We start from the raw sequence: 26,010 nt of genomic DNA on the forward strand, positions 1-26,010 counted from the left end.
TTCTTAAAGGAACTGCATCCAAAACAGCGGAAAGACATAGGAAGTTCCAGCAGCCCAGCACAGAGAGCAATCAACTGAAGGATTCATCCCTTCTTTTTTGCTACTACAAGTCTGCTCTTCACACTCGGAATAAGTATTTTCTTAAAGGAACCGCATCCAAAACAGCGGAAAGACATAGGAAGTTCCAGCAGCCCTGCACAGAGAGCAATCAACGGAAGGATGCATCCCTCCTTTTTTGCTACTACAAGTCTCCTCTTCACACTCGGAATAAGTATTTTCTTAAAGGAACCACATCCAAAACAGCGGAAAGACATAGGAAGTTCCAGCAGCCCAGCACAGGGAGCAGTCAACTGAAGGATTCATCCCTTCTTTTTTGCTACTACAAGTCTGCTCTTCACACTCGGAATAAGTATTTTCTTAAAGTAACCGCATCCAAAACAGCGGAAAGACATAGGAAGTTCCAGCAGCCCAGCACAGAGAGCAATCAACTGAAGGATTCATCCCTTCTTTTTTGCTACTACAAGTCTGCTCTTCACACTCGGAATAAGTATTTTCTTAAAGTAACCGCATCCAAAACAGCGGAAAGACATAGGAAGTTCCAGCAGCCCAGCACAGGGAGCAGTCAACTGAAGGATTCATCCCTTCTTTCTTGCTACTACAAGTCTGCTCTTCACACTCCGAATAAGTATTTTCTTAAAGTAACCGCATCCAAAACAGCGGAAAGACATAGGAAGTTCCAGCAGCCCAGCACAGGGAGCAGTCAACTGAAGGATTCATCCCTTCTTTCTTGCTACTACAAGTCTGCTCTTCACACTCGGAATAAGTATTTTCTTAAAGTAACCGCATCCAAAACAGCGGAAAGACATAGGAAGTTCCAGCAGCCCAGCACAGGGAGCAGTCAACTGAAGGATTCATCCCTTCTTTCTTGCTACTACAAGTCTGCTCTTCACACTCCGAATAAGTATTTTCTTAAAGGAACCGCATCCAAAACAGCGGAAAGACATAGGAAGTTCCTGCAGCCCAGCACAGAGAGCAATGAACTGAAGGATTCATCCCTTCTTTTTTGCTGATGCAAGTCTGCTGTTCACACTTCGAATAAGCACTCTCCTAAACCAAACGCATCAATTAATTAATCATTAAGAAGTTAATCATTAAGAATTAATCATTAAGACAATTAATCATTAAGAAGTTCCAACAGTGCAACTCAGTGGGTCAAGCAATCATTGTATTCATTCCTCTTTTTTGCTAATAAAAGTCTGCTGTTCGCACTAAAAATAACTATTTTCATAAAACAATCACATCCATAACACCGGAAAGACAACGAATCGAAGGTTCCTGCTGCAAAACACACGTAGCAATCAATCGAAGTATTCATTACTCCTTTTCTCCTAATACAAGTCTGCTGTTCACATTCAAAATAACTACTCACTTAAATCAATCGCATCAAAAACACCGCAAAGACAATGTATCGGAAGTTCCTATAGTGTAACACAAGGGGTCAATCAATCGATGCCCTAATTCCTTCTTTTTTGCTAACGCCAGTCTGCTGTTCACACCCATAATTGTTTTCTCAAAAAAATCGCGTCCAACATACCGGAAAGACAATTAATGAATCGAATGTTGCTGCAGCACAAACATGGAGATATCAGTCGAAGTTTTCATTCCTTCTTATCTGCTATTACACATCTGCAGTTCACACTCAGAATAACTATTTTCTTAAAGCAATCGCATGTAAAACACCGGAAAGACAACTAATGAATTGAATTTTCCTGCAGCACACACACGGAGGAATCAATCGAAGTATTCATTTCGTCATTTTTGCTCACACAAGTCTGCTTATCATTCTGAGAATAACTATTTTCTTGAAGCAATCGCATCCCTAACACCGGAAAGACAATTAAGAAATTGGAAGTTTCTTCTGCACAGCACATGGAGCAATCAACCGAAGTATTCATTCCTTCTTTTCTGCTCATACAAGTCTGCTGTTCACATTCAGAATAACAACTCTCTTAAACCAGTCGCATCAAAAACACCACAAAGAAAATTAATGAATCGTGAAATCCTACAATGAAACACACGTAGTTAATCAATCATTGCATTCATTGCTTCTATTTTTGCTAATACAAGTCTGCAGTTCACACTAAGAATAACAATTTTGTGGAAACAATCGGATCGAAATCACCGGAAAGAGAAATAATGAATCGAAAGATCCTGCCGCACAAGAGATGGTGCAATGAATCCAAGTGTTCATTCCTTCTTTTCTGCTAACAAACTCTACTGTTCACAATCAGAATAACCATCTCTTAAACCAATCGCGTATAGAGCACAGGAAAAACAATGAACTGAAAGTTTCTGCTGTGCAACACACGGGGTCCATAAATCAATGCTTTGTTTTTCCAAAAACAACTCTTCTGTACACAATCAGAATAACTACTCGCTTAAACCAATCACGTCGAAAACACAGCAAAGTCAATGAATAGAAAGTTCATGCAGCACGACACACGAATTCAATCAGTGTATTCATTCCTTCATTTTTGCAAATACAAGTCTTCTGTTCAAACTATCCAAAACACCGCAAAGACAATTAATGAATAGAAAGTTCCTCCGTCACACACACGAAGCAATCAATCGAAGTTTTCATTACTCCTTTTCTGCTAATGGAAGTGTGCTATTCGCACTCAGAATAACAATTCTTTTAAACCAATTGCGTCAAAAACACCGCAAAGTCAGTTAATGTATTAAAAGTACCTGTAGCACAACACAAGGGTTCAATCAAATGATGTATTCATTCCTTCTTCTTCGCTAATACAATTCTTCTGTTCAGACTAAGAATAACTATTTTCTGAAAACAATCGCAGCTACATCACTGGAAAGAATTAATAGTTAGTTAGTTAGTTATATGGGGTTTTATGGCGCATAAGCAACTAAGGCTATTATGCGCCAAACACAAGGTTAGATGATGTTTTGTTAAGTGTATAGAGGTTACATTATAATAGATTTAAAACATTGGCTTTCTTTAGAAACTTACAAACAAGTGAAAACTCGACAAGTGTTTGTTCGACTAAAAGCAATGCGGGATGAAATGGAATGTGTTCATTGTAAAATACCGTAAAAAATTTTTTTCTAAGTTCTTCCAGTTGCGAACAAGAAATTAAAATGTGATTTACTGTGAGCTCCTCACCACACATTTCACACAGAGGTTTGTCTTTTTTGGTTAATAAGAAGTTATGGGTGATGTGTGTGTGACCTATACGTAAACGACATAAAATTACTTCGATAAAACGGTCTTTATGGCGGCATGATTTCCATTCTTTTAAAATGGGCTTTATGGTATGCAGCTTGTTGTGTCCTTCCTTATCCCAAGAAGCTTGCCACTTGGCTCTTAGTCTGCTATGCACTAACTTCACGTAGTCCCTAGGAGGCAAATTCGCATGTTTTATTTCCATGGTTCTGGCTTGTGCAGCACACCTATCGGCTCTCTCATTATCCCTAATGCCAACGTGACTGGGAACCCAGCATAATTTTATAACATGTTTTTGTGTTGTGATCTTTACTATGTTGTGTATGATGCTTCCAATCATTGGCTCCGTGGCATTTTTGGAGTTTAATGCTAAAAGGACGCTCAGTGAATCGGTATAAATGATGCTATTTTTGATGTTTTCATTTGTTATTTTCTGTACCGCAACACTAATAGCATAACACTCTGCGGTGAAAACTGTAGCACATGAGGGAAGTCGTACTGCATGTTCATTTTTTCCTTGTATTACTGCGTTTCCTACATGAGCATGAGTTTTTGACCCGTCAGTATAAAATGCAGTGTAATTTCTGTATTTTTCTTGTAGTGCTAGATATTCTTGTATTATATGGTCATGTGGTGTACAGGTTTTCCTGAGGCGTGTTAGTGTGACGTCGCACACTATGGGGAGAGTGTACCACGGTGGTAACGCTTCGTGTCTTGGGGCAATATTTTTAATTTCATTCAGTATGTTCAGGGCTTGGCATTTTTCTTCGAAGCGCAAGAGCAACGGCTTAACTGCGTGAGGCTTGCTGTTGAAGAGTATTCGGGATGGGCATTTCGTGACAATTGGATAACAGAGATGTTTTGGCTGAGAAAGGATTTTGAGGATGTATGTACAAGTTAGTGCAGTTCTTCGATCTTCTAAGGAAAGTTCATTCGTTTCCACATACAGACTTGCTATTGGTGAAGTTCTGTAAGCACCGGAAGACAACCTTAAACCAAGATTGTTTATAGGATCCAGTAGTTTTATGTAGGACGGTCTTGCTGAGCCATATACTATGGACCCATAGTCTAACTTAGAGCGAACCAGAGAACGATATATATGTAACAGGCATGCCCTATCAGACCCCCAGCGTTTTCTTGACAGTAGTTTCAGTACATTGAGGGCCTGAGAACCTTTTTTCTTTAAGCTGTCTATATGTGACAAGAATGTGAGCTTTTTATCGAAAGTTATCCCTAGAAATTTATGCTCTTGTTTGACAGGTAATTGGGTTTCGTTTAGATATAGTGTGGGGTCGGCCTGTAGGCCTCGTCTCAAAGAGAACAGAACCGCTACTGTTTTCTGAGGGGAAAATCTAAATCCGATTCTATCTGCCCAGGTAGCCAGTTTATTTATTGTTATTTGTATCTGTCGCTCACAGGTAGGTATGCTGGATGACGTGCATGCTATTTGGAGGTCGTCTACGTAAACTGAGTACATTATGGATTTTGGGATTACTTTTCCTATGGAGTTCATTTTGATGATGAATAAGGTTGTGCTGAGGATGCACCCATGGGGTACGCCAGTTTCTTGAATAAAAGTGTTGGAGAAGGTTGCACCTAGGCGGACTCTGAATGTACGGTTGCTTAGGAAGTCGCTCAAACAGCCCAGCATCCTGCCGCGGATACCTAGGTCCGCTAGGTGACAGAGGATACCGAACCTCCACGTGGTATCGTAAGCCTTCTCCATGTCGAAGAAGACCCCGATACAGTGTTGGTTGTGGATGAACGCTTCCCGAACTGTGTTCTCAAAGCGAACGAGGTGATTGGTTGTGGAACATGTCTTTTTAAAACCGCACCGGTGTATATCTAAAAGTTGCTGGGACTGAAGTATGAAGGTTAGTCTGATGTTTAGTATGCTTTCGAATGATTTTGCTATACAGCTAGTGAGTGCTATTGGCCTGTAGCTGGTGGGACTAGTTGGTGGTTTGCCAGGTTTTAGGAAGGGTACTATGATTGCTTCTTTCCATACTTGGGGGATTTCTCCACTCATCCATATTTTATTGAAAAATTTTACGAGAGCCTCTATGGCAGTCTCAGAGAGGTGAGCAAGTATGGCATAATGTATATTGTCTGGGCCTGGTGCTGTCATTTTACCGGATATTAGTACTGTGTTTAGTTCCTTCATTGTAATAAGCTGATTGTAGTCTTCGTGTATGCATGTTCCAAAGGGAAGTTTTTGTTTTTCTACTATTGTTTTGTGCTTTTGAAATGTTTGTGTGTAGTTGGATGACCTTGAAACTGTGGAAAAATGCTCACCCAATATGTTGGCCTGTTCTTCTAATGTTGTTTGAGTACCGGGTGTTGTTAGCATTGGAAATGTGAATGGGGTAAAATTTCCAGTGAATTTCCGCACCTGCTCCCACATTTTCTTTTATGATATTGAGCTGTTTATGGAGGATATGTACTGTTGCCATGATGACCTTTCTGCGTCGCGTCTAATGTATCGTGCTTTGGCTCTAGCCCTTTTGAAGATGAGCAAGTTTCCTGCAGTGGGATATCTACGAAGGTTGCCCCATGCCTTGTTTTCCTGCTTTTTAGCCAATGAGCATTCAGTTGACCACCAAACTTTATGTATTTTTCATGCAATTTCAGACGTTTGTGGGATGGCTTCTATTGCTGCAGATATTAAGCATGTGACAAATTTTTCATTTATTTCTTCTATAGTAAGGATTTCGGCATATTCTTTTTCTAGTGTGGCCTTCGTTCTGAAAAGTGCCCAGTCGGCGAGGTGAATTTTCCATCGCCGTGGCTTCCTAGAGAGGATGACTGTAGTTGATGTTAGCTTTAAAACCGTAGGTAAGTGATCACTTCCCCGAGGGTCGTCTAAAACATCCCAAATAAAATCATTAAAAACCGATGGAGATGCAAATGCTAAATCGAGGCAGGACATTTTTCCAGAGCTGGGGCAACAGTACGTGGCTTTTCCCGTATTCATTAAACATATGTTATTCGAAAGAATAAAATCCTCGATGAGCTGACCCCTGGAATCAGTATGCTCACTTCCCCAGAATGAGGAGTGTGCGTTAAAATCCCCAATTATCACATATGGCTCAGGCAACTGCTCTTGAAGTTCTTCTAGATCACGCATGGCAATTGTGTTGTGTGGTGGTATGTACACAGAGCATATTGTTATCGTTTTATGGCTAATGATGTTTACTGCGACCGCTTCTAAGTTTGTCTTTAATGATATCTCTCTTGCAGGGACATCGCTTTGCGTTATGATAGCGACGCCTCCCGAGAGTCGGCTAGCTTGCACTCGGTCTTTCCGGAAAATATTATATTTTTAAAGATGTTTGTTTGCTGTGGCCCAAGGTTTGTTTCCTGCAGGCACACTGCTGTAGGTGCCATTGTTTTCAGCATTTCGGTTATGTCTGTGTAGTTTCTGTGTAGACCTATACAGTTCCATTGTATTATATACACCATTGTGATAAGCTGGGGATTGGGGAAAGTTATTTATTCTCAGGAGCAGTGATTCGTGGTTTCCCTTTCTTCTCTAGGGAGTCTCGCCGCCGCTGCAGCGGTGGCGAGCCAGGAGTTGAATCCATCGCCACTTTCGTGGCGCTGGATTTCCGCGGAGACGCCGCGGGTGCGTGTGTTTTAGATGTCGGCGGACTTTCGCTGACATCCATCTCCTCCACGGTGGACGTGGAAGATGCTTCTTGGTTGCGATGGCCCGTGGCCTTCGCATTCGTCTTTTTTGTTGGCACCGCTGAACTAGTCCCTGCTCCAGCGGCAGAGTCTCTTGGGCCAGCAGTTGCCTTCTTAGAGGGGTGGGGCAACAGGTCTAGTTCTGCAGAGCTGTTCTGGGTGTCTGTCGCCGAGGATGCCGCTGCTGAAAGTGGGGCCTGAGGGCCTCCGGCAAGGATCGCGTGGTCTTCCCGCGAAATTTTCAGCCCTGTGGACTGTGTCACCGACTTCTGTGGTGGGGACTTGGTTGTCGACCCCAGGTCCTTCGGATCGACCTGTGTGCCGACAGAAACTGAAGGCGGCGACGGTCTCCGCGTCACCACTTCAGAATATGTCCCTTTCTGTTAGAAAGAGACGCGTTTTTTTGCTTCAAGGTAGGACAGGTTTTCTGTGGTCTTCAAAGTTATGATTTGTTTTTCTGTTTTCCAGACTGGGCACGACCTGGAGTACGCGCCATGTGCGCCATTGCAGTTGATGCATTTTGGTGTGCGTTCGCATCTTTCGTCTGTATGTGCGTCTTCTGCGCATGTGACACAAGTTGGTTTACCGCGACAAGCCAACATGCTGTGTCCAAAGCGCTGGCACTTGAAACATCGTCTCGGGTTCGGTATGTATGGGCGGACTTTACAATGGAGGTATGCGGCGTGGATGGAGTCAGGCAGATTTGTGGTATTAAAGGTTAAGACAATGTGTTTTGTCTTGATTTCAACATTGTTTCTCCTGATGGTTATTCGTCTGGCTGCTATAACTCCTTGTTCAGATAGTTCTTCCATTTCCGCATCGGTACTCTGTAGGAGTTCATATTCAGATATGACGCCCTTTGAGTGGTTCAGGGTGCGGTGCGGGGTTACCTGTACACTTGTTTCTCCAAGATTCTGTAACGACATCAGTTTGGTGCTCTGTTCTTTTGTGTTAATTTCTACAAGGAGATCTCCGGTTCGCTGCTTTTTTGCTTTGTAGTCTTTGCCTACACACCTTTTTAGGGTGTTGGCGATCACAAATGCAGACAAGTTTGCTAAAGGTTCATCTGTATTTGAGTGAACCATGAAAAACTTTGGAAACGTTTCTGGTTTCTGTGGCATCAATTTTTTCGCATTGGTGCGACCCCTTTTTGGGGGCCGATCAGATTTTTTTGCAAATTTTTCCATACGGCATGTACTGGCTAAGGGTTCCTCATACTTTGTCGCCTCTGATTCACCCTTATACACAGAGGAAGGTCCCGGGACTCCCCGCCTGGTAGACAGACGAGGAGCCCATCGGCCGAGGATTGACCACTTCCTCGACCGCCACCGTTCAAGGTTTCTTCCCTCCACCTTTCAACCTATCGCCACGGTACGGATGACAGCTTCGGTATGGGGGCTAAGGGTCCGTGGTGGCGCCAAGCACCAACACCTCGTTACACAAGGTGCCCTTGCGGGGGAAAGAATTAATGAATCGAAAGTTCCTTTTAGCACAACACACTTAGAAATCTATCGAAGTATTCATTCCTTCTTCTCTGCTAATACAAGTCTGCGGTTCTCGCTTAAAATAACTATTCTCTTAAACCAATGGAATCGAAAACAGCGCAAACACAGTTAATGAATCAGAACTTCCTGCAGCACAACACGCGGGTTGAACCAAATGATGTATTTATTCATTATTTTTTTGATAATACAAGTCGGCTGTTCACAATCAGAATACTATTTTCTTAAAGAATCACATCTAAAACGCCGGAAAACAATTAATGAATCGGAAGTTCCTGCAGCCCAACAAACAGAGCAATCAGTCTTCTAATAATCAATCTCAACTCTTAGAATAAGTACTCTCTTAAACCAAGCGCATCGAAAACACCACAAAAACAATTGATGAATTGGAAGTTCCTTCTGTGCAACACACGGGGTCAGTCAGTCAATGTATTCATTTCTTCTTTTTTGCTAATACATGTCTCCTGTTAACACTAAGGATAACTGTTTTCTTCAAGCAATAGCATCCAAAACACCAGAAAGACAACTAATGAATCGAAAGTTTCTCCAGCGCAACGCACGGAGCAATCAATCGATGCATTCATTCCTTTTTTTTCTGGTAATACAATTCTGCTTTTCACTCTGAGAATAACTTCTCTCCTAAACCAATCGCATCAAAAAGACCGCAAGAACAATTAATGAATCGGAAGTTCCTACAGTGCAACACAAGGGGTCAAGCAATCAAAGTATTAATGCCTTCTGTTTTGCTAATACAAGTCTGCTGTTCACTCTCAGAATAACTACTCTCTTAAACCAATCGCATCGGAAGCAGCGCAAAGTCAGTCATTTGATGAATCGAAACTTTCTGCAACACCACATACGAGGTCAGTTGATCGATGCATTCATTCCTTTTGTGCTGATAGCACCTGTGCCGCGTGTCATGTGTCTGCGTTATCGGATGCCTGAAACGTTGTCTGTCCGTGACGTCACTTGTCACATGAGTGCTTGCTATGTAAAGATGCTGCTTGCGTGAAATAAAGGGTTGTTTAATCGGGGCCAGTCTGACTTCCTTCCTGCCCGCTGCCCGGCCGCGCTCGGCGTCCGGCAAGGACCATAACGCCACATGGTGTCAGAAGTGCGATCATCTGGCGTTTGATTGGTTGGTTTGTTTATTGGGGTTTAATGCCCCGAAGCAACTCAGGCTATGAGGGACGCCGTAGTGCAGGGCTCCGGAAAGTGCGACCACCTGGGGTTTTTTGACCTGCACTGACATCGCACAGCACACAGGCCTCTAGAATTTCGCCTTCATCGAAATTCGACCGCCGCGGCCGGGATCGAACCCACGTCTTTCGGGTCAGCAGCCGAGGGCCGTAACCACTGAGCCACCGCGGAAGGTCCTCTGGTATTCGAGGGGCGTTGCCTTAACTTCGTCAAGCGGCGCCATGTCAGAGGACAACGCAGTAAAGCCCCTTCACGGCATGTTCGCGGATCCAGCTCCGCCAAGGATTGACTTCAACCGGACGTACGAATGGCCTTCTTTGATCCAACTCTTTGATGACTACCGCTTCGCCTCGGGCCGAAATGAGCGGAGTGAAGAAGCGCAGGTCCGGACACTACTTTATACGATGGGCAGGCAAGCAAGGGAAATCTTCTCTCCTTTTGCATTACCCGAAGAACAGAAGCAATAAGAACGGTAAACTGGGCTAGTTGGTAGGAATTCATACTGAAAACTGCGCAAAAAACGAAGACACAGAACGAGAAGGCACGACACGGGCGCAGACTATCAACTGAATTTTTATTCACATGAAGAGGCCTATCGACCTTTGTTGGGTGGGGCGGTAAGGTGTACGTCCAGAAGTCGGGTGTTTGCATCGGCTCCCGGGTTGCACCTGTATTGAGCGATATTTATCTGAGCAGGATGGATCAGGAACTGGCGGAGGATCTTGGTGATCAAGCGCTAAAAGTTTTCCGCTATGTCGATGATTTCTTGATCATTTTGAAGTCAAACTCTCCCAGGGCGATTCCGGACGTCGTTAAAATGTTCAAGGATGCTGGTGGTGGCCTCAGATTCACTTTCGAGATGCCCAGCTCGGATACCCTCCAGTTTCTAGACCTCAGTATCGAGTACCTGGATAATGGTGTGTGTTGGGAGTATCACCCTAGAACGAAGAAACCACTGTTGAACTTTAGCTCGGGGCATTCCAAAATAGTCAAAGCTGGTATAGCCACGTCCTGCTTAAAAGCGTCCCTAGCAAAGTCCTGTAAACACAAAGTTGAGGCTAGCTTCCTGGCACAGGTGGAGAGGCTGAAGGAAGCCGGGTTTCCGGAGCAGTTGTTGGCTCAGATCTCCGAAAGGATCCTGGCCAAGAAGGGAAGTAGTGGTTCCAATAACAAGCAGGACGAGGGACGGAGACGTGTGGTGGGAATTCCGTACGTCCATGGAATTTCACACCGGCTCAAGAAAGTGGGGGCGAGGTACGGAGTGGACGTGATTTTCACGGCCAAAAATAAGCTTGCGCGGATTTGTAGTGCTGTGCGTAAAAAGCTAGAGTCTGAGGGCAGTCGTGCTGGAACTGGTTGTTTGGTAGCGCACAGGAAGGAAACTAGGTTCACAGAGTGTAACACTGGAGTTGTCTACGAAGTGCCGCTCTCGTGCGGAAAAAAGTACATCGGCCAGACGGGTCGTTGTGTAAACGAGCGGATGGCGGAGCATCGTAGGTCGTTGAAGGGAGCGGCTTCCTCCAATCTCGCCATGCATTGCAAGGGTTGCGAAAAGTGCTACCCTCATTTGAACAGGACCAGCGTCTTGTTCAAACATAGCGATCAGGTATGCAGGGAGATGGTGGAGGCTTACCTAATCAAGAAAGACTCGGATTCCTGTGTGGCATCACCATCTGTGGCCTTGCTTGACAGGGAGATAACCTTTTTGGCCAATTTTCTTAAGACGAGCAGGCGATATGGGTCTTTGGCGTGATATCAGCGTGACCGTTAAAGTTGTCGTGATTTTGTTTGTGCGCGGTTTTTTGGAAATGTAATTGACGGCTGCATCACGGTGCACGCGAAGGGATAGTGCGTGATTGTGTTTCTGGTTGATTTTCGCGATTGTTGTGTTTTTTTTTGTGCTTGTCTCACTGTGGGTAGAAGATACGTATATAGGCCTCTTCATGTGAATAAAAATTCAGTTGATAGTCTGCGCCCGTGTCGTGCCTTCTCGTTCTGTGTCTTCGTTTTTTGCGCAGTTTTCAGTATGAACAGAAGCAATACGAAGTTGTCAAAAAGAAGTTCGACAAGCACTTCGTCGCCGCAAGGAACCTTGCGTATGAGAGCGCGTGCTTTCACCATCGCACTTAAGAACCTGGAGAGTCAGTCGACGAATTCTTTACCTCGTTGCACACGCTGGTGGACTGGTGCGACTACTAGGAAAAAGAACGTAGGATTCGCGACGGGTTCGTGGTCGGCCTCAGGGATGCTAAACTCTCTGAGTCGCTTCAAATGGATGCGAATTTGACTTTCGCCAGCGCTTTGGCAAAAGCGCGCTTAGAGGACACCATCCAACGACGACAGCAGCAGCAACGGCGAGAAACCGACGATGAACCCTTGGTAGCGGCGACCGGCAATCTTGACGCGGTTAGCAAGCAAGGGCAGCCCGAAAAGTATTCTTCAGGACAGCTATCGGGCAGCTCGTCAAAGAAGTGTTCACCTGGAATACAAGGTCCGCGCCCCAGAGTCCAGGTACCCCCGGGTCGTGCCCCAACTGTGGTCAAGGAGCGCACCCCAGAGCCTCGTTCCCAGCAAAAGCAGCCAAAATGCAACTACTGCGGTTGTTCCAGACACTTTGCAGCTGTATGTCGGTAAAAGGCTGCACGTGATGGAAACAAGGTGCCACTTTTATCTCTCCATATGGACAAGCGGGCGTACTTCGTTGGCGTGGTGAACGGGAAGTACTCTAATTCTCGGTATGCACAGGTCGTCATTAACGGCACTCAGGGGTTCGCTAAAGTAGATTCCGGTGCCGAAGTTTTCGTTGTGCCATCAACGTTTCTCGGTTTGCCTAGTAAAGTGCGTCCTAATCCTAACAGGCCCGTCGAATGAGCCACTGAATGTTTTGGGAAAGTTTCATGCCACTATCCAGTGGAAACAAAACACTGTCCAGCAAATCGTGTACGTGGTTTCACCATTACACTCCGTACTTTTGGGTCTCCCAGCGCTAGAGGCTATGGAAGTTAATAAATTCGCGGACTCGGTCAGTAGCTCAAGAGCCATCGAAGCTTCCTACCCGCAGCTTTTCAGTGGTCTAGGAGCTGTAAAAGGACAATACAAAATTAGACTAAAGCTGAACTCGATACCTTTTGCAATTCATGTTAAGCGTCGCATAGCGTTACCCTTGCGTGACCGAGTTAAGCAGGAGCTCGAGCGTATGGAGCGAGATGGCGTGATCCGCAAAGTAGATGAACCAACAGAATGGTGTGCAGGAATTGTGCCAGTGCTCAAACCATCTGTAGCGGTTCGAATTTGCGTTGACTTGACGCAATTAAACAAAAGTGTACTTCGCGAGCCCTGTGTCAAGCCGACAGTGGATGATAGCCTCGGTCTTTTAGGTGGTGCCTCTGTGTTTTCGAAGTTGGACGCCAACTCTGGCTTCTTTCAACTTAAGTTGTCGCCCGAAAGCCAGTTGTTAACTACGTTCATACCGCCAGTTGGTCGATACTGTTTTCAGAGACTGCCGTTGGGAATAACGTCAACACCCGAGATCTTTCAGAAGAAAAGGTCGCAGATACTTGAAGGAATCCCAGGCGCGATAAAGCTGATGGATGATGTGCTCATTTTTGCCTACGACAAGGCTCAACATGACGAGCGCCTGCGTCTAACTTTAGATCGTCTCGCTAGTGCCGGCGTTACGCTAAACAAAGAAAAGTGTTCCTTTGGGGTAACTGAGATAAAATTTCTTGGCTATGTGCTTAGTAGAGATGGCATCAAGCCAGATCCTGAAAAAGTTCGTGCTATCAAAGAACTGGCGACGCCAGCTAACGTGTCTGACGTTCGACGGCTGCTCGGTATGGCTAATCATCTGGCAAGATTCATACCAGACTTGGCTTCGAAAACGGCGCCTTTACGCCACTTGCTTTTGAAGGGTTCCGAATGGACGTGGGGACCAGCCCAAGAGCAAGCGCTGTCGTACGTCAAAGACGTTACCTTCTCGACGCGCGTCATGGCTAACTATGATGTAAAGTACCCTACGATTCTTTCCGCTGACACGTCATTATTCGGTTTGGGGCTGTATTGATACAAGTTCAACCAAAGAGTGAAAAAAGACCTGTTGCATTTGCGTCACGCTCGTTCACGCCTGCCGAAACTAGATACTGTCAGATTGAGAAGGAAGAGTTGACTATGACTTGGGCGGCAGAACGATTCGTAGGTTACATCAAAGGTCTTTAAATTTTGTTTGAAACCGACCACGAAACACTTGTAACGTTGTTGGGAAAACCTCCTTTGGATGTTTTGCCACCTCGTATTCAGCGCTTTCGCATGAGGCTTATGCGGTTCAGCTTTGCGGTTGTGCATGTCCCGGGTAAGAGCCTCGTTACTGCAGATGTATTGTCTAGAGCCCCGATTCAGGAGAGAGAGAGATAACTTTTATTTTTCAGCTCAAGTCCGAGCCTTCTTAGTTGCCCGTTTGGTGGGCGCTATTTATCGGCGGTGGCAGAGTAGGGCCACGTGTCCCTTGGATGCGTCGGATGTGGGCGGCGAGGAGCGGCCAGAGGGTGGGCTGCAGAGAGGTTGGTGGAGCGGTCCATCGGGCCCACGTGAGGTGAAAGGGGGGAGGCAAGGTATGCGAGGAAGGTATGGTGGGAAAGTTAGTTGCGCGGGGGCATAACCAATATGTATGAATGTTGGAGGGATGCTCTCCGCACACGAGACAGGCGGGTTTGCCCGGTTTATGAAGGATATAGTGGGAATACAGTTCGCAGGGAAGGGAGTTAGTCTGTGCCTGTCGAATTAGAGTGGCGTCAGCACGGCAAAGGAAATGGGAGGGTGACGGAAGGGTTCGTCGCATGTGCCGCAAATTGCGAAGGTGTTCGCGGCGGTCCTGTCGGTGTGTAGCGCTGTCTGCCTTGGGATTATAATGGGCTGGCCAGGCAGTCGGAGGGCCCGGTGGTATTTTTTCACGGGCCAGAGCATGAGCAAGCTCATTCTCCGGTATACCTTGATGACCAGGAATCCATTCAAGGCGGACATGGAGCGTAGGGTGGGCTGTTAGGTATTGCAGCAAAGTGTCTAGGATATGGGGAGGGAGTTTTTGAGATTCGAATGAGCGTATGGCAGCCTGAGAGTCTGCACGTATGGTGATGGTGGAGGACAGGTGGTCGTGAAGCGTAATCGCCTCTGCTATGGCCAGAGTTTCTGCGTCGGTTGAGGAGGGCACTCCTGTGTGGAGATGTGTGGAGGTGCTTCGAGGGCCGACTACTGCAGTAACTACTTGGTGCTCGATGATATGGGCATCGGTATAGTAAGTGTCGTGGCCCAGTACGGGTAAATGGTTCGCCAGTGCTTCACGCCGCCCGGGATTTATCATTGGAGACATGTGGCGTGGAATGGGTTTTACAGTAAGACGCGGGAGGCTTTTCCACAGGGGAGCAGATGGTTGAAGCGGTGGTAGTTGGGAAATGGTGTGTCCGAAACGGCTGAGGAGGTCTCTGCCTTGCTCGGAGGTAGAGAGACGGTGTATCTGGGCTCGGTGGTGTGCTGCTGCGCGTTCTTCGAGGGAGTTGAAAATGGCGGCGTCTGCGATCAGAGCATTTGCGGCGTAGATGGGAACTCCCATGGCTAATCGAGTGAAGCGACGCAGAGAGGCTTCCAGTTTGCTTACTTGAGAGGATGTGAGGCGTTGATAGGGGTAGGCGTACATGACCCTCGAATAAACGAGTGCTTCTATAACTCGACGGAGTTCGTGTTCTCTGAGTCCATGCTTTTGACGAGATATGCGGGACAGCATGTGGCGAATTTGGTTCAGTTGTTGCAGGAGTTGGCTAAGCCACACGTTGCACTTGCCATCTTGTTGAAAAATGAAGCCAAGGATCTTGATGTGGCTCTGTCGGGGAATAGGGGTTTGCGCGAGAGAGAATTGAATGAGTTCGCGGTAGGAAGAAGCGGTTTTTTGAGGAGCGTTAGAAACCACGATGTATTCCGACTTTTCGGCGGAACAACTCATACCTATGCGGCGTGCATGACGACGTCGAGGCCTTGCTGCAAAGTGGATTCTAGTTCCCCGGCGTTTCCTGTGGTAGACCAGAGAGAGATATCATCCGCATATATAGCGTGGCGTAGGCCAGGAATTTCAGCGAGTTTTCGGGGCAGTTCTTTCATTGCCAAGTTGAAAAGCATAGGTGAAAGCATGTATCCCTGTGGTGTACCTGCGGTGAGGGGAAAGGGGGCGGAAGGTGTGCCGTCGGGGCCAATGATTCGGAGGGTCCTGTCTGTAAGAAAGTCTTTGATGTAGTTGAACATGCGGACCCCAGGGCGAGTGTCTGCCAGGTTGGTGAGAATTGCGGAGTGGGCGACATTATCAAAAGCCTTTTTGATATCCACGCCGGTCAAAACTCGAAGCTGTGCGCTGCTTGGGAAGGCGTACAAATCCTCATAGATTTGCTGTCCAATGTCTTGTGTGCATACGTGGGCGCAGAATCCGACCATAGTGGGAGCAAGACAGCGATTGGTATGCAGGTGCCATTCGAGGCGGGTAAGGGCCATCTTCTCCATCAGCTTCCCTAGGCAAGAAGTCATGGATATAGGTCGGAGGTTAGTGATGAGCGCAGAGGATTTTCCTGGTTTCGGAATCATAATTACGTGTGCCTCTTTCCATGCAGCGGGAATTTTCACGGAGCGCCAAACAGTATTAATAATCTGAATAAGTTCGTCTAGTTTTGAATCGGGGAGATTACGGAGTATACCATAGGTAATTTTATCTGGGCCGGGTGCTGTGTTTCGCTTAATGGAGCGTAGAGCAGCCTGAAGTTCGGCGAATGTAAAGTCGGAATTCATTCCTTGTTCGTCTGCTTCTTCTTCGGTGTAAGGGTATGACGGGGAGCTGGCAGGAGAAGTAGAGGATGGGTAAAATTGATTTCGGATTTGCTCAACCAGCTCTTCTTGTGAGACGGAGAGGGCCAACTGTAGCTTTTGAAGTGTGTTACGAGGTTTACCCTGTCCAAGTAGGGTGCGCATAATGTGCCAGACTTTTGGAGTGTGGAGTCTCTCGACCATGTCATCACAGAGCTGAAGCCAATTGTTCGTGGCTAGTTCGTCAGCGTATTCTTGGGCTGCTTGCGTTAGTTCAGCAACTTTTCTTTTCAATGCGTGGCTAGATCTACAGTTGCGCCAAGCTTTTATGGCCCGGCGACGTTGTTTCCATAGCCCAAGTAGGTGTGTGTCAATGTATGGATAGTCGGGAGATCGGTGGATATGTTTGGTGTGTTGGGAGACGGTCTCCATAATGGCGCTACACCATTTTTCGGGATCCTCGAGTGAGACTGATAAGGAGTCGAGGGCCGGCCGAGCCTTTGGCCAGTCTACGAGCATAGTGGGAGGTATATGTGTTCCGGGTGGTCTGGAGGGTCGCTGGGACGTGAGCGTTATCTGAAGAATACAGTGATCACTCCCCATCGTGTCACCCGTATTACTCCAAGAAGCGCGGAGATCGCTGCGAATCCATGCGAGGTCGGGGTTTGTGTCGGATTGTGCTCCACATCCTAGACGTGTAGGCATGAACGTGTCATTCAGGAGGGTGAGGTGATGAATATTGGCGAAGCGGTCGAGTTTTCGTCCGGAGACTGAAGTACGGTCGTATCCCCATGCAGGGTGTGGGCAGTTGAAGTCACCAAGAAGGACGAAAGTAGTAGGGACATTAGAGGCAGGAAGGGCCGTATGCAAAGGTGGGATGCTGGTTTTGGAGTCGGAGGGAGTCCAGTAGCAGTTTAAAATCGTGATACGGTGACCCTGATAGGTGGAGTGTGTCAGGACATGCTCTTTCGTCCCGGAGTTGAGGTGGGATGTATCTTCCTGAATGGTGGGTATCGTGCGCCGTATGTATGTAACCGTCAAAATCGGCGGAGGAGGGGGCGTTTGATGTCCTTTTCTCTTCATGACTATACTTGGCTGAGTAAAATGGTCGTAACCTGGCAGAGAAAAGGCACCGTGCATTTCCTCCAGTGCGATGACGTCTGGGTTAACGCCAGTAATCCGCATGTGTTGCAAGAGGGCATTTTTCTTGCGACGAAAACCGCGGCAGTTCCACTGCCAAATAATTAGAGGGTTTTGGGGTGGGGATCTGTGTCGCATGATATCACTCATCATGCCGGTCTTCCTCCATTGTGTCGAGGTGAGGCACTAGAGGGGCGCTTGCGCGCTTTCGAGGGGGAGCATTGGAGTCTGCGTCGGGAGAGGGTGGGGCAGAGGACGCGAGGGAGAGGAGATGGTGCTCTAGTTGCTCGACGCGAGCCGTCAGTTGTTGTAAGGCCAATAGGACGGGAGCAAGGGATTGCTGTATGAGAGCAATAGCGTTGTCGGTAGGGAGGGATGAAAGTGGAGTAGGTGTGGAGGTACGTGAGTAAAACCGGTTTTGGAAGGACGGGGGAGGGGGTGCAATGGATGTGGGAGATGCACCGCTCACCTGGTGACTTGGTGGAGTCTGTGACTGCATCACGGAAGCTTGCGGTTTAGTAGAGGAGGTGGAGGTGCTGGTTGCCGCACCAGAAGTGGTGGACGGTGGCCGCTTGGCAGAGGGCTTGGTTCGAGATTGACTTCTTTGCGCGGTCTCGTGCCCCGGGCTGTTGCTGCTGCTGCTGCAGGAGAGCTGAAGGGCCTCGTAGCGGTTCGAGGTAGGCAGGGGCGGCCAGTTGGTCGCGTCGGCTTTAGGGGGTGGAGGGGCGGCGCGGGCGCGATGGCGTCGTTGGGCGCGGTGCCACTTTAGGACTGCAGCGTCGGCGTCTTTCCTTGCGGGGCATTCAGGATGAGACGGTGTGTGGTCGCCCTTGCAGTTCCAGCAGTCTGGTTCACATTCGTGTGGGGTAGTCGTTGGGTCTTGGTCACGAGGAAACGGTTGGCTGCAAATCGAGCACCGAACAAGGCTAGGCTTGTTAGGACAGACGTTGGCACGGTGTCCTATGGCGTGACAATGCGTGCATTGTTTGCTGTGCGGCTTTTGCGGGTAGACGCGGTACACTCCGCTGTAGAAGACGGCATAGCGTGGTAGACGGGGCCCTTCGACGGTGAGCAGAAGTGTGTTGGTACGTCCTAGACGGCGGGCGCTTAGGAGTCGGGTGCCGTCAACACGAAGGTTAGCGGCAAAGTCGTCTTCGGTAAAGTCCATGGTGATGCCGTGTATAACACCACGGGCGTTAAGGGGGTCGTTAGCTACGTACGAGGTGACTTCGTACTGCGTGTTGTTCAGTGAAACTTGCTTGAGTTGGAGCAGCTTGTCAGCAGCGGCTGGGCGGTGGGTATCGATGGCCAGGATGTTTTGCGAGGTGCGGAGTTTGATGTAGGTATTGTCACGTTCAGTCTTGGTTAGGCGGGCGGAATCCATGACGGACCGACAGAGCACAGGGAATAAAGTGTTGCCGAGGTTGAGGTGGTTCGCAAATTTCATGACGATCGTGGCTGCGGTGGCTTGCCGGGGCGCCGCGGGAGCACAGTGCTTGTGATTCAGCGCCTGGGCTGCTGACTGGCTAGGCGAGCTCCCCGCCGTTCCGGCTGCGAGCACCGATTCAGGAAAAACAAATTGATGCTCATGCGCTCAATATTGGCGAAGTCGCCAAATTCGTTTCGGGCTATTTGACAAATGCCGTCGAGGCCAGCCTTTTTGAACGAGTCAAAGCTGAACAAGTAGCCGATGAAGTCTGTCAAGCTCTCGTAAATTTCAGCCTGCAAGGCTGGCTCAAGTTCTCATCGCTGTCGATGGTCTTGCGTCCATACTGGCAAGAAAGAGCAACGCTGACAGTCGCTGAAGGCATGCTAGTCAAAAGTGTGCGGCTGATGATCCACAAAACTTACGCGCAGAGGTCTTGATGCGCTTGGACGAGAGTCACCAAGGAATTAAGAAATGCAGAGCTCGAGCCAGAGTCCGTATGGCGGCCTGGGTTGAGTTGCCAACTCAGAGCTTTGGTGACCGATTTCCCAGTGTACGCGGAGCGCAGGCAACAAAAGTGGGAACCAATGATTCCGACAACCACTCCACAGCGTCCTTGGCAAAAGCTAGATGTTAATCTCTGCCATATTGAGGGAAAATGGTATTTGGTGGTCGTAGAATATTTTTCTAGATACCCAGAGGTAGCCTTGCTATCTTCGACAAAAAGTGTCACTGTCATTCTGCACCTCTAAAGTTTCTTCGCAAGACATGGCATACCAGAGGGTGTCATGTCGGATAATGGAACACAATTTGTATCTCAGGAATTTCAGTCCTTTGCTCGCGAGTATGGCTTCCGCACTGTGACGACGAGCCCCAGATACCCCCAGGCAAATAGGGAAGTATAAAGATGGTCCAGAGCATTAAACGGCTGATTATAAAAGCTAAGGACCCCTATCTTTCGCTGCTAGGGCACAGGGACACGCCAGGGCCCCTGGGAAAAAGGCCTGCAGAGCTTCTGGCGGGCAGGCGGCTACGCACAACAGTCCCTGTCCCTTCCAAGAGCCTTCTGCCCCAGAGGGTAAGCCTGAAAAAGTTCAGAGATCGCGATGTAACTATCAGACAGCGGCAGCGTAGGTACTTCAATAGTCGCCATAGGGTTCTTCCGCTGCCAGTCCTCAAACCAGGAGCGGTAGTATGGGTGACAGACTGCAAAGTGAAAGCGCGAGTCTTACGTCTTGCACAACGTCCGAGGTCGTATGTACTTAGAACTTCTACGGGTGTAGTTTTAGAAAGGAACAGGAAATTCCCGGCTCACTTTGTTTCCCAGCAGAATGACTGCGAGGAAAAAGGACGTGCCCCGCCGCGGTGGCTCAGTGGTTACGGCGCTCGGCTGCTGACCCGAAAGACGCGGGTTCGATCCCGGCCGCGGCGGTTGAATTTCTTTAAGGCGAAATTCTAGAGGCCCGTGTGCTGTGCGATGTCAGTGCACGTTAAAGAACCCCAGGTGGTCGAAATTTCCGGACCCCTTCACTACGGCGTCTCTCATAGCCTCAGCCGCTTTGGGACGTTAAACCCCAATAAACCAAACCAAACCGAAAAGGAGGTAGCTATGAGTTTCAGCAGGCATATGATAGTCGGGTAGAAATGGAACGGGAAACTGATCCACCTAAAAACAAGGCACCTGCCGATCCATCTAATACTCCCTTGCCACGGACTGACCCTCCTGGATATAGAACGTGATTTGGCCGTCATGCCCGACCGCCAGACCGATATGGGTTCAGTAACTGACCGTTATTTTGTTTTGAGCACTGGTTACTGCCATGAAAAAGTGTTCATCCTTTCTTGGCTGCAGTGCTAAGTTTCGTTGCAAATGCCGTGTATCTTTTCAGAGAAAAGTGGAGATGTGCTGATAGCGCCTGTGCCGGGTGTCATGTGTCTGCGTTATCGGATGCCTGAAACGTTGTCTGTCCGTGACGTCCCTTGTCACATGAGTGCTTGCTATATAAAGATGCTGCTTGCGTGAAATAAAGGGTTGTTATCGTGCCGGGATCGGGGCCAGTCCACAGTTCCTTCCTGCCCGCTGCCCGGCCGCGCTTGGCTTCCGGCAAGGGCCATCACGCCACACCTTCTTTTCTTGTAATACAAGTGTGCTGTTCATAGTATGAATAACCATTTTCTTAAAGCAACTGCATGCAAACCACTGGAAAGACAATAAATCGAAAGTTACAGCGGCACAACCCACGGAGTAATCAATGGAAGTCTTCATTCCTTCTTTTTTGCTAATATAAGTCTACTGTTCCCTTTCAGAATAACTACTTTCTTGAACCAATCGCATCTAAACACTGAAAAAATAATTAATGAACCGAAAGTTGCTGCAATGCAACATACGTGGTCAGTCAATCGATGCATTCATTTCTTCTTTTTCGCTTCTCCCACTAGGTGCGCAGTGGTCTAACAGGGGGTGTTACGTCATAAGCGAGGCGAAAGATGGGCTACCAAGTCAGCTCTTCAGCGTAGCGTTGCTCGTAGCCACGCCGGGCGTCACGCGCTTCTCCCACTAGGTGCGCTGCGGTCTAACAGGTGGTGCGACATCATAAGCGAGGAGAAAGATAGGCTACCCAACCGGATTCGTCCTGTAGGCAGTAGACGCGGCGCACTGCGTTCTTTCTTTAGGCGCGGCGCGCCGCGTTCCTTCCGTTAAAGGCGCTGCGCTCACTTTCGCAACCTACCAGGCTTAACCAAAGCTAAGCCCCCGCCAATTTTTTTCCTTCCGCTACTAAGACGATCGTAGTGTTGGTGTGCTCTCCGCTGCCACCTCTAATCGAATACACAGTTTTTCGTTTTTATGTTGGTATTCGTCCTTCAGCAGAAACGACACCCCGCATCTCGTGACCTGGACAACGAACAAGAACGCATCGCCATGAATGAGCAAGAGCAACAGCTTCCGGAACAGCACGGCCAACTCAATGTTTCCGTGCAGCAGCATCCCGCCGGCTCCGCCGAGGACGTCAAAACCTCGGTCGACGGCATCCTGCACGTTGCCCCGCATGACTTCTGGCGTGTCGCTGGCATGCTTCCGCCGTTTTGGGCTGACTCGCCCGAGGTATGGTTCGCCCAAGTCGAGGCCCAGTTCTCCCTCGCACACATCACTCCCTACCGGACCCGCTATAATCATGTTGTCGCCCACCTCGATGCCCGCTACGCCAACCAGGTCCGGGATATCCTTGCAAGCCACCTACGGCCATCCTTTATGGACACCTCAAGATGGAACTCATCTGCCGCCTATCACTCTCGGAGGACCAGAAGGTGCGACAACTACAGTCCGCAGAACTTGCCGAACGCAAGCCTTCGCAGCTCCTCCGCCACATGCGTGCTCTCGCGGGAAACATGGCAGTCCAGGATTCCTTACTGCGAGCACTTTGGCTTCAACGACTTCCACCGCACGTCGAGGCAATTCTGCAGGCACAGCTGACGCTACCTCTCGACCATCTTGCCGAGATCGCTCATCGCGTCATCGAGGTCTCTTTGCTGCAGCTGTCGCCCGCCGTCCAGGCTGTCGCCGAATCGCTGAACACCACAGAGCTTGCGCGCCGCATCGACGATATCAATCGACAGTTCAGCTCCGTTCAACGACGCCTGGATCAACACTTGCCGACGCGCCACCTGCAAAGCCGTAACCGTAACACCACCCGGTGGCAGCAGCCTGGTGACGACGACCGGTGCCACTACCATCGAAGCTTCACAGACAGAGCACGACAATATTGACCACCCTGCTCCGCTGCACATCAGGGAAGCGCACGCGGCTGCTCGTAGACACGGCTGCGAGCTGCCAAACTGGAGGCCATCGCATATTCCTCACCGACCAAAATACAAAGCAGCGCTTTCTTGTCGACAGCGGCTCCGACATCTGCTGCTCCCCACGAGCCCACCTTCAATGTACCCGTCTTCCTACGTCTTTCGAGCTCAGCGCGGGAAACAGGTCCACAGTCAAGACTTACGGCTCGCTCCGTCTGCAAGTCGAGTTTAGAAACCTACGCCATGGCCTTCATTGGAATTTTGTCATCGCCGACGTCATCGAGCCAATCATTGGCTCAGACTTTTTGGCGCACTACAACGTCCTTCCGGATTGCCGCCACGACCGTCTCATCGACGCGACAACGGGGCATTCTTCGCCAGGACAGCCAACGACTGCCCACCAGCCAAGGATCAAAGTACTCGGTGTCGAAAATCAATCACCGTACCACGCCATCCTCGCCGAATTTCCCGGTTTGACGCGCCCTAGCGGGTTGCCAAGTGATGTGCAGTGCACCACTGCACCACTTTGCACTGCATCCAGTCCACCCCAGGCCCCCCGGTTTTCTGTCACGCCCGTCGCCTTGCCCCGGACCGCATGCGCATAGCCAAAACAGAGTTCGAAGTCATGCTCTATGAGGGAATCGCCCGCCGCTCCCACGGCCCATAGGCTCGACACTTCACCTTGCCCCAAGAAGACCGAAGGCTGGCGGCCCTGTGGGGACTACCGTGCCCTCAACGCCCGCACCATTCCGGAGAGGTACCCCGTCCAACATATACAGGACTTCGCCCATCGGATTTATATCTGCCACGTTTTCTCCGTGCTAGACATGGTGAAGGCCTACACGCAGATACCCGTCAACCCGGACGACGTCGCGAAAACCGCATTCGTTGCTCCTTTTGGCTTGTTCGAGTTTCCCTTCGTGAGCTTTGGCCTGCGGAACGCTGGACAAACCTTTCAAAGCTTCATCGACGAAGTCGTCTGCGGCCTCAACTTCTGCTTCGTCTATCTTCACGACTATTGGTCTTTTCCCGTAGCGCCGACGAACGGCACACGCACCTTCGTCTACTTATCGAACGCTTCGATGACGACGGCCTACTCGTCAATGTCCCAAAGAGCACGCTCGGCTCTTCAGTCGTCAAATTCCTCGGCCATGAAGTTTGATCAGAGGGAACTCGACCTTTGCCTCAGCGCATCTCAGACCTGCAAAATTACCCCCAACCAACGACCGCTAAAGACCTTTGACGTTTCCTTCGCATGCTGAATTTTTACAGGCGTTTCTTGCCACACGCACCCGACTACCAGGCTCCCCTCCTTGATGCCTTGGCTGGTCTACGAGGAAACCAACCCGCCACGTGGACACCGGCTTTAACGCAACTTTCGATAAATGCAAAGCTGCTCCCTGCACCGCCATGCTTCTCTCCTCCCTGCTGAAAAACGTTGTCTGATGCAATAAACTCATACAGTTTATCATACAAATATCATAGACTTATCATACAAATCATAGAAAATTATCATACAAATGTCGTACATTTCTGTAAAATCATACAATCATCATAGAGATGCATAGAATATCATACAAAATGTATGATGTATCATTCAAATTGTATGATATTCTATGATGAAGCCTCTATGAGGTTATTGCATCATAGAACTTTTTTTTCAGCAGGGCTATCCCGTGCCAGACGCTCTCTTGGGGCTCTTTACGGACGCTTCTAACTTCGCCGTCGGCGCCGCCCTTATGCAACGCGCAGACAACACCTGGCATCCCTTGGCGTCCTTCTCCAAGAAACTCTCAGCTCGGAAAAAGACGCCTCCTGCGGTAAGTGCCACCAATGAAACCACGACCCCCGCCCCGTCGAGTTCGCCAGCTTACTACAGAGAACTTCTGGCGATATACGAAGCGGTTCAACATTTCCGCCACATTCTCGAAGTACAGTACTGCACTGTCTACACCGACCATAAACCTCTGACCTACGTATTCTCTGAACGCCGCGACAAACTCCCACCGGTCCAGCAGAACCAGCTCTCGTTCACTGCCCAGTTTACCACCGACATCCAACATGTCAGCGGGAAGGACAACGTGGTCGCCGACGCGCTTTCACGTGTGGCAGCTATCAGCTGACGTCCTCGCCGAGGTTCAGACAACGGACGTCGAACTGCAAGAACTTCGTAAGGGCGTGTCATTACTACAGCTGCAACAAGTCCCCATACCTGGATCGACAACGACTATATACTGCGACATATCACCAGCACGACGCCGGCGTTACGTGCCCCTTTCCCGTCACCATGGCCTCTTCAACCAGCTGCATAATCTCAGCTATCCAGGCATACGCGCCTCTAGACGCCTTCCCAGGTAGCACACGACGGCGGGCCAATATTGGAAATCCACTGGCAAAGCGTGGCCCTAACTAGGCCCAGAGTTGCCAGTGAGCATCCGATATTGGTTGTGCCACTCCTTAGCACATCCAACAATGGCCCTGGTTGTCCGTCGCTTTACCAGTATTGGCTGAGCCCTCATTAGATCCTGGCTATCATGGGCCAGGTTAGCCAGGATTGCCCCACTGTTTGCCATTGCTGGCTGTGCCATCATCGAATCATGGCTATCATGGGCCATGTTAGCCAGTGTTGTTCCACTCTTTGCCAGAATTGGCTATGCCATTTCCGGGAGCTGGCTATATTGGCCTAGGATTACCACCGCTTATCCAGTGTTCAAAGTATACTGGCAAACGTTGGTAAACATTGTGTCATCCATTAAAATGGGTTCAAAATTAATTTTATTGTCGAGTACCATATCGGCAGTTCATAATTTTCGAACGCGCTAAAACATGCGAGTTCAAAGATTTGGTTTTATTTATTATTATATTTTAACCGAACACTTTTGCAGTTTGTGAGCAAAGCTACCCATGATTCCGTTGGAAAAACTGCACTCTGGTTGCGCAGTGAGCAGCAATAATACGTTTAGAATTGCGATCGAAGTCCTGTTGATCAGAATTAACGTTCTGATTACACCCGAGACGCCTTCAACAAAAATTGTGAACAGGTGCCTTCAACAAAAATCAAATAAGTTTCATTTTATTAAATTTTTGGAATAAAAAATCACTTTTTTTTATTCGCTCTAGGAATTCACTGCCGCAGTGCGCAGCTGGTGTCTGCTTCAGGGAGATCGCGATACAAACGTAATAGA

The 26,010-nt window shown here is 48.6% G+C and overlaps 2 pseudogenes; both read left to right on the forward strand.

Annotated features, from left to right (window-relative positions):
• The first annotated feature begins 9,851 nt into the window (after window positions 1-9,851).
• Window positions 9,852-12,501, forward strand: LOC149349193 (uncharacterized; annotated as a pseudogene).
• A 9,374-nt stretch (window positions 12,502-21,875) lies between these two features.
• On the forward strand, window positions 21,876-22,795 carry LOC149349194 (uncharacterized; annotated as a pseudogene).
• The last annotated feature ends 3,215 nt before the right edge of the window (window positions 22,796-26,010 follow it).

Source organism: Amblyomma mixtum, chromosome 3 (genome assembly GCF_055824585.1).
Source record: "Amblyomma mixtum isolate Tamu chromosome 3, ASM5582458v1, whole genome shotgun sequence".
Taxonomy (NCBI): Eukaryota; Metazoa; Arthropoda; class Arachnida; order Ixodida; family Ixodidae; genus Amblyomma; species Amblyomma mixtum.